Genomic DNA, 9203 nt, shown 5'->3' with positions numbered 1-9203 from the left:
GGAGGAGAACGTGATACTAGGTCTGGGCTATAAGGTAAATGAATTAAGACCGCCCAACTAAGTTCTCTGAATTTCCTTTGTCAGCATGGTATATCGCCGAAGAAAGAGACGGAAAGTGAAGAAAGAAAAAAGTGGCGGTGCTCAAATGGAAAAAGGAGGGGAGGGGGAGCACACGGTACCTCTGACAGCACTGTCGCTCGACATCCTACTAGGACAGCTTGAACTACATTACAGCCATATACTGTGATCCACACACAACTACAGTAGTTGTGCTGTTCGACACCTTCAACTCTCTAGCAGCGTGCTGTCTACAGAGATTTCGTGGTGTGAATTTCGTTCGAATTAGACAAAGTACATATATAGTATGTTCTTAAATGCGTTTCCACAAATATTTATATAGACGTACTTCAAAAACAAACAATAACACACAACTGAAGAAAACAGTAAATTTTATTTGTTACCGTTATGGAAAATTACAAATGCAAACTGTGAAATTTAATACAACATAAGCAAGGAATCAAAACTGTAGTAACCCAGTTACGACGTAATACTGCATCTCCTAGCAGACAGACAGACAGTAAATCCTCACTAGTCCTGTCTCCCTCTTTTCACTGGAAATAACAGCGCTCTGTGCGTTTTATTTTTTGTTTTGTTTACTTTACAGGCACTAAAGTTCTTTGTAAATATATAAACTAAATTCTACTTCTTCCTGAATGAACTACTGCAAAAACTAAACATTACCGGGAAAGTCAGTTAAAATCTCATAAAAACTGACGAGTTTGATAAAGATTTAAAATTTATTTGTTCGGCAAAGCAATGTGCTATTTCATGAGTGTCAAAAATTAAGGTGCAATCGAAGTCTATATCATAATTCTATTAACTATAATGAGAGGGGACAGGTATATATACATATCTTTCACTATGAATATTGCAAGGTTTTAACCCTACGGAAAATAAAATATTATTTTAAAACAAACTGATCTTTCTAACAAACCTGTTTTTTTAAGTTAGTTTCTTCATAGCAGTCACATTCACATGATATGCTATAACGTCATTAACATGCTACTCAAAGTGATCCTACGTTTCTTGCTAAGTTCAACAGCTCTATTCGAATACTATTGTTTCTTAAAAAATAATAACAATATGGCGACTAATATTGTATCTATGAAGAACAATTATACTTCATTTTATTTCGTAACATTCTACATTGTGTTTCTGAAGCACAATTCCTGCAAATTAACAGAAGAAATCGCATGAGTCATATATTTCGTAAGCCAAATTCTGTAGTACTGAATAACAGGTAACTGAAAATTTATTGTATCGAATTGGTCAACGTTCAAATGCGTATATGAATAGCAACATACGTATCATCCTCTATTCATATAGCAGTTTATTTTGGACAGTCTTCGTACGAATATATGAAAAATCTTACAGTATTACGCACCGCTCAATCTTTCCTACGCTACGAACAATATTTAGTAATTATTTCAATGTGAAACCTGACAATTTGGAAAAAGAAAGAAATTATAAAAAAACTACGGTATGAGTTAAACTATTTTTTAATGTATTCATCTTTGTTAACTTATTATACTAAGTTATCATTTCAACCATTTGGCTAGAACTCAACGATTCTCTCTTCAAATTAAGTTTGATCTTTAGAATTTTACCACTGACTAGATGCACTGATATATCAAGCTTACACAAATACTCTTATGAACTAAATATCTCAAAGCAAATTCCAGTTGTACTATACTTCCTATGATGTCACGTTTACTAGATGCATAATATACAATCATGTTCAAAAACACTCGAACACCAACTTTTGTTTGGACATCCTGATCATTACATATGGTTGAAGTAGACACAAGTTTATATTCTTTGACTCTCGAATCCCTTCTTGCTAGCTATATTCCAAAACATACTATCTACGTTCATGAAGGCGTGTGTTCAAGTGTTTCTAAATTTCAATTTAATTGTTTTGGAACATGAATGTACATAAATATATTGTAACAAACCTTTAATTATATTCTAGCTTTATCACAACCCTTCTGAAAAGATTATATATATTTTTATGCACACCAAAATTATGTTTATTAGTTAGTATCTCTTTTCTGGTGTGTTAATGTGTATACAAGCATATGCGCATATTTCAGGAAGTATTTTAAATAGTTTTAAAAATAGTTTATTTTGCCCTCCTGCCATGATTGTCTTAATTTACAAACTGGATTTATAAATAATAATATTTAAAATCTTAATATATATTTGTTTTTTGCCAGTACATATTGTTTCCACTGTTAAGTAACAATTGTAGGTTTGCCAATTTCTGCCCGCTGCTAACAGAACTATATCAACCCAAATGTCCTTACATTACTGTGATTAGAAATGATAAAGTGCTAACAAGAGAAGCAAATAAAATTTATACACAAATAAATATGTTCGTTCAAAAGACAAGAAAGTGATAGAATGAGGATTCACTGATCTGCCATTAATAAGACGATTCAAACAATTGAAAAAATAACACTATATATACTACACGCAAAAAAAATTACAAATCATCGAAGATATAATCAATATATATATATATACATATATAATTTTTATTTATTTAATTATATAACAGGTACGCGAACAGGAATGAGGTTTGGCCACAGCCAAAGAAATAAGACAAAATGTTTACACCTAAAATAGTTATTCAACAAACTTTGGGCCCGTATTCTTAACCACATTAATGTACATACAAAGAAATTGTAGTAAAGAGTGTAACGTAATTAAAGCCAATTACATATACACAATGTATAGACTTGTGAAACTTGATCGAGTTAAAATCATTGATAATAGCCCGGAATCACGTTTTCCTTCTTACACCGATCCGTTCTCATTCATTACAATTTCCTTTTACGAATAGAAAATACAAACTGAAGTAATACTGCCCTCGGCTTCCTCTCAAAATGGCTACTCTTTACCTAAGCGACCGAAGAAAAATGTGACTCAAGGTGTTCATTTACATACGTTGGATATATACCAAAGTATTCAGACTTAACATTTAAAAAATCTGCGTCGAAAATCCTTCTCGCACATTCATACTTGCTCACGCACACTTAGTGATTGACTTTGAACACAAGAACACATACAACTGTCACGAAACACGTAATTGCATTCGCATTTTAACTTCAACAATATACACATTACTTTGAATATGTTGTTTGTAATTCTGGACTACACAAGTTACGATATTTTTTTGTATTTTCAACAACAGGACAATTTAAATGACAGCACTAAATCATGACATTAAGGTCAAAATATCACATAATTATTCCTACAAAATTCAACAAAAATGTCCATGTCAAATAAAACAAAAACAATGTGGATACGTCCATTTCACGTTCTCTTTTGGCAACCAATACTATGCTGCTTGCAACAATATCATGCGAATGAATATAAACATCAACTAGATTATTCGCATAATCTATACAAGTACACATGGAATTCCACTCTCAACAACAACTCACGTATAAAGAAAGTGGTCTAATTTGTACACTCACTCGTAAAACTTTTAACACATATTTATTGATTCTGGCATATCGTCAGTGCTTTTCCTCAAGTATTACTATGTGTGACTGATCCCCACAGAAACAACTTGTCTGGACAATGCTTTATAAATGGCATTACACATTAATTCATAAACTTTTTTTCTTATTGTGTAATAGCAAAAATGTTTCTTCAAGTCTTGCCTTTGATAACCTAAACTCTCGTTACTGACTGCATAAGCAGAAATAAAGATGCATATAGTGAATATACTCTTGTAAGTATTCTTATTTTGACAAAGAAATTGCTACATGCAAAATACCACCAATAATAATAATAATAATACATCTGTAATAACAAATCTTAACATTTTGCAAGAAACGAGTTGTTTCTTATTCGTACATACATCAAAATGTACAAAAATGCCCATGCATACAGCAGAATGCTGCTAATTAATAAACAAAAGACATTTAAACAAGACTAGAAATTGTAATTCACAAAAACATTCTTATTATTATTATTATGGCATATTAATTATTGAAGTGGAAGTATTTCTTTTTTTAAGAAAATCTGACCTCATGTACATTCCACTTGCCGAATACATGATGGTATTTGTACTTCCCTATGATACGTTCCATCATCAAATCACTTGGAAAATACTCGTGACTGAAAGAAAATAACAATAAATATATAAATAAAAAAATAATATAAAATATATAGTATGTACAATAATAGAAAACAATAATTTCTAGTCGGCAATTAGATCCATAAATATTTGTTTGTCTTACATGAATGAATCATAAACCTACTAAATATCGTCAAAGATAACGCAGTTAGTTAAACCAACACTGTAATGAGTTACATTTAGAAAAATAATTAAACGTAGTTTTACAATCAAGATTTACTGTATGTGAAATGTAGAAGAAAAACAAACAGCAAAATAATATAGTCTATTTTTTTACGTCTTTCTACCAACACCATTTCGCAAGAAGAAGTCAAACAAGCTTTCAAATTCCCAGATCATACCTTCATAGTTTATATCCAAATTTACCTGTTGTATCCAAATTTCGATTGACCCACCTAAAAATTGGTATGCTGAGCCCATCAAAAGTTTGGCTTTTTGTTTTGCTTGTGTTTCTAAATTTTAGATGTACTCAATATACGGTTGGTTCACCTAATTTTTGGCAAAGATCTACATATAGCCAACCCAAATTTTGAAAGTTTTACTGTCTGTAATACTTCATATAAGAGGTGAAGGGACTGGATCCATGAAATTCCGTTAGTAAACTAAAACTATACATAAAAATATTAAAGACTACATTCTTACACATAAAAGAATATTTTGCTCACCTTAATACTGCGTAACTTTTGTGAAATACTACGGTGAGAAAATATATTTTTTTATTATAGATACAAATGTTTCTTCTTCATTATATATAAAGAGAGACGTAACCTTCACGACGATACTTTTGTGTGTCGTGTGCTACAGATTGTGTGTTACACTGAAATTTACAGCTGTGTCAGTAGTTGTTCAATACCCTGCCGAACTGGTCTAAATGGAACAGCTAGACAAAGGGCAGCTTATAAGAAACCAGCAGCTCTTTCAGTAGTCCAACTAGCGGAAATAACTGTGATCAGTACTTGACGTTATTTTCAGGCGTGACCCAAGCAACTTTAATTGCTGGAGCACGATGTGAAAAACAACAAGAAACTACAACCCTATTTTCGCTAGTTTGCTGGAAATGACACCGAAAACGTATTATAATGGTTGGATAGTTGGAAAGAAAAAAGTTCAGAGGTAAAGTATCTCCTCATTAGAATCTCCGTGAAAGGGGTGTTTCGGGAACGACTATTGGACGGCGTATAACAAACGAGAGACCCAGAACAAATTAGGGTATAAGACTGAAAATAAGGGGTGTCCACGACGGGATTTATGACATAGGTAGCGCCCTGAGATTTTTGGGAGAACATGTTTTTTCTTCACTGAAAATTGCATAGTATATATTCATAACGAAAACAAAGTTTCGAAATTGAAAGAATTTAGTCTAGTAAGCAAGTAATCTTTGTTTTGCTACAACCAACTCGGGTACTCTACTATTCTTTTTTAAAGGAGAGAGGAGGAGAATGGGCATCGTGATTGAAAATAGAGTCAAGAAATGTATGCACCACGTTATAGATCACAGGACGGAAATTTCAAAGAGATGAAAGCTTGATGTTTAGATTTGATGAAAATACATTAAATTTAGTAGGAAGTGAAAACTATAGAATGTGCTATTCGGGTAATAAAACAGCGAGCATAATAGTATGGAAATGATTCTAACAAAAGGTCTGAAAAAGAAAATAGTGAAAGTAGAACTTCCAGATGATAAGAGTTACGAGGGTTTTACAAAAGTTTTAATCCTACCTATGAACGGAGCAGCAGAATTATGGATGGCGTTACTTTTCAACAGTCCTCTGACAAGTCAACACATTTTGCCCATCAATGTTCAAGTGTGTTAATGCCGCTGGTAAAAATGATTAGTCGAAGGCATGTAAAATTCATCTACGGTATGCATGACGTCATCATCAGTGTCAAAATGACGAAACAGATGAAAGTCACAAGGTGCTAAAGCAGGCGGATAAGGTGGGTGGGAGACCAATTCGTAGTCGCAATCATGAACTGTTGTCCATTGTGATGATTGACTTGAGGCTAAAGGTATTGTTTTCATGGAGAAGCACACGTGCTGCTAGCTTCCCACAATGCTTCTGCCGAATATTATCACGCAGCTGACGTAGAGGGAGCTGCGGTATAGGTTCCGCTCTTCCTCCCCTCTCTCTAAAATCATATGCGCAGGTACAATCCAACTCTGAAACATGGTTATTTAGATAGGCAGTGTACTAGTTCCTCTACTATTTGTTTAACCGCCTTTGGTACCTCTCATAGTTTTCGAGCTAGGCAGCCTCGAAGTTACATTTTTTTCGATTTCGGCATCCCGTAACTTCGAAACAATCCGTTTTTCGCCCTATGTTCATATGGACTTTTTTTTTTATTGTTTAGGTGTGAGGATTTCACCAGTGAATTTTGGCTACATAATAAATAAACACCCTGTATATATAATTAAGACTTTAAAATAAGTCTCCTAGAAGAAAAGATGATATTATATAAGACAATGTATAAACAATTATTATGTATTTTTGTCGCATTTTGCACTCCTGAAATGACACGTAACTGAATTTATGGCTGATAAAACATTGAAATGTGTTTTCTCGCTGTGCTTCATTGTGACATTTTTGAATGGCAAAATTTATTTTCTTCTGAAGAGTGGGGCCAAGCAAGCATTAGCCTTAGCGCCATTTCATCTCCTCATTAATTTGCTTGAACTTGGGTGCACGCGATAGCGTCGATGCATAGAACACGACTCTGAAGGAATGAGTGGCCAGATGCACCGTTCTTGCGTTATCGCATTCCAAAGTGTTGGATTCCACGAGATGGCGCAAGCGCAGCTGCGAGATCCCTCTTAACGCCTCGAGCATATTTATATAAAGTGTGAAGTTATCACGTTATAGTGGTTACAGATATAACTCCGTATCGTATTAAACTCGTTGAACAAGCTCGTTGTTGCGAGTCTGGAGCACGTACAGTAGGATGTTGTTCATACATGGCCACCATTATTTAGTACTTCTCTTACGGTCACAACTATGAGTCTGTTGTGCCCGGTCATCGATAGTCCAACGTTTCTCTTCGCATTAAAAATGCTTCCGATGATGAGGATGTTTCTGACTGAGTTTCATAAACTAAAGTGTCACGTCGATCTCAACCTCGATGCTGGCGCCATCTCGGGGCATCCCTCACTTTTGGAACGCGGTATCTCAGGAATAGAGATGCAAAAAAGCCGGCTTTTTTGAATCGATGGTTTTTTTCACATAAAAAGCCGGCTTTTTTGGGAAAAAAAACGAGAATTTTGGAAATTTTGGCTTTTTTCAACTTCATGATTTTTCTATCTAAATAGCTTTCTTATAGTATATTCTATAGTTAGATAAGAATTCCATTACCTGAATGTCATATTTCGCTCTGAAATTCACCATCAAGATGGATGGAACACATGTTTTACGAATTAAAGCTAACATGAAGAATGTAGTATTTGAGGGTAATTTTAGAGGCTATTTAACTTTATTTTAACTTTTGAGTTATCGACATCTTTTTTCTTCTCTAGTTTGTCATCCGTGTTTCATTTCTAAGAGCTTTTAGTACTCTAGCTTCTAGCGCAAAACTTGCCCGTTTTTCTATTTATCCGTCAAAGCGTACGTTTTTCAATATAGCCGTCAAACCGTACTTCCACATTTCTGTTATACTGTAGCTGTGAAGTGATTTAGCATTAATTTTCCGGACACAACCTTGAATACCAATTTATACAAATAATCAGTAGCGGATTTAGAAAAGTACTTTAGGAGGGGTTTTTCTTATTGTTTCGTTTCCTAAAAAGTTCTAATTTTATTTGGGAAGTGCTTGAAGTTTATGAGTACAGGCATAACTAATATTTCGCTTCGTTTATATGTTTAGCAATAATCTTCCGGATACAACTTTAAAAATCATTTTATACTGAGAATCAGTGGCGGATTTAGAAAAGTATTTTGGGAAGGGTTTCTTACTAATGTTTATTTTTTTTAAACATTCGTAATTTTTATTTGACGGGAGCTTAAAGTTTATGAGTAAAGGCATAAATAACAGATATTTCGTTTGTTGCAGACATTCCGTAACTTTGGGGAACGGGCTTCAGTCCGAAAGACCGCCCCCCTAACCTTCGCAAAACCGTCACTGCTGGTAATTAGTAATAATAACGATTTAAAAACAATAAAGAAGGAAGTCGCCCAACTCACAGTACACGCACTATTTCTACATTCACAGATGGAATGAAGAAAAGCTTTGTCAGAATGGTCGAATGCTGGTTGAATCCCGGACTTCCCGATACAAGCTCAAAAGCTAATCACTCAGTCATGTTTGTTGTGCAGTTGTATTTAGCTTAACTTAAATATATTCCGTAGTCTTTTTTTTTTTTGGGGGGGGGGGGGGAGTTCCGTAATGATATGTTGAATCCCTCTTGTTAAAAATTCAGAAAACTTGAGGATTGGGTAAACTGTGATGGTGGTTCTATAAAACTTAACTGTAGAATTTCAAGAATATACAGAACCAAAAGCTCTAGATGTTCAGCCTTTAAGTGTATCATATAAATCTAAGTATTTCTCTTATGTTTTATTTTAATTTTATTTTGTTTCAAAAAGAGGGTATGGAATATTTTGAAGTAAAAATACTACATACTATTTTGCTAGTTATTTGTGTATTCTTTAAAAAGAAGTGTTTACTTTTACGGTTGGCTGGTTAACACCAACTTTTTTTTATTAATAACTGGTTTAAACCACAAAAATAAAAAGAATGAAAAATGTGAATCGTGTGAACTTCATGGTGACGTTTCCAGATATCAAACCACCTGCAATAGTTTTATTTCCCTTTCACCTTTTAATCAAGGTGTCCCATGTTCAATTCTCGGTCGAACCACAACCCTTCTTTAATGCGTAACCCAAGTAGCGGTTCAGATGTCAGTTTAAGCGAAAGTCTTCTCCTTGATAACCTCGGTATTTCGTAAGGATGTTAAGCCTAAATATACGAAACAAACCAAATTGTATATTTCTGCATGCCTAAA

The 9203-nt window shown here is 34.0% G+C and overlaps 1 protein-coding gene across 1 annotated transcript in view; it reads right to left on the bottom strand.

Moving 5' to 3' along the window:
- Positions 1-432: 432 nt before the first annotated feature.
- rl (Mitogen-activated protein kinase rl) overlaps positions 433-9203 on the bottom strand; it is a 58135-nt gene continuing 49364 nt past the window's right edge. The window contains exon 9 of the mRNA XM_081771505.1: positions 433-4191. The gene's annotated coding sequence lies outside the window, so the exon portion shown is untranslated. The remainder of the gene's footprint in view (positions 4192-9203) is intronic.

This window comes from Thermobia domestica, chromosome 9 (genome assembly GCF_964235325.1).
Source record: "Thermobia domestica chromosome 9, izTheDome1.hap1.1, whole genome shotgun sequence".
In the NCBI taxonomy this organism is placed as follows: Eukaryota; Metazoa; Arthropoda; class Insecta; order Zygentoma; family Lepismatidae; genus Thermobia; species Thermobia domestica.
Note: the sequence above shows the minus strand (reverse complement) of the source record. Positions and strands in the feature narration are given on the sequence as shown.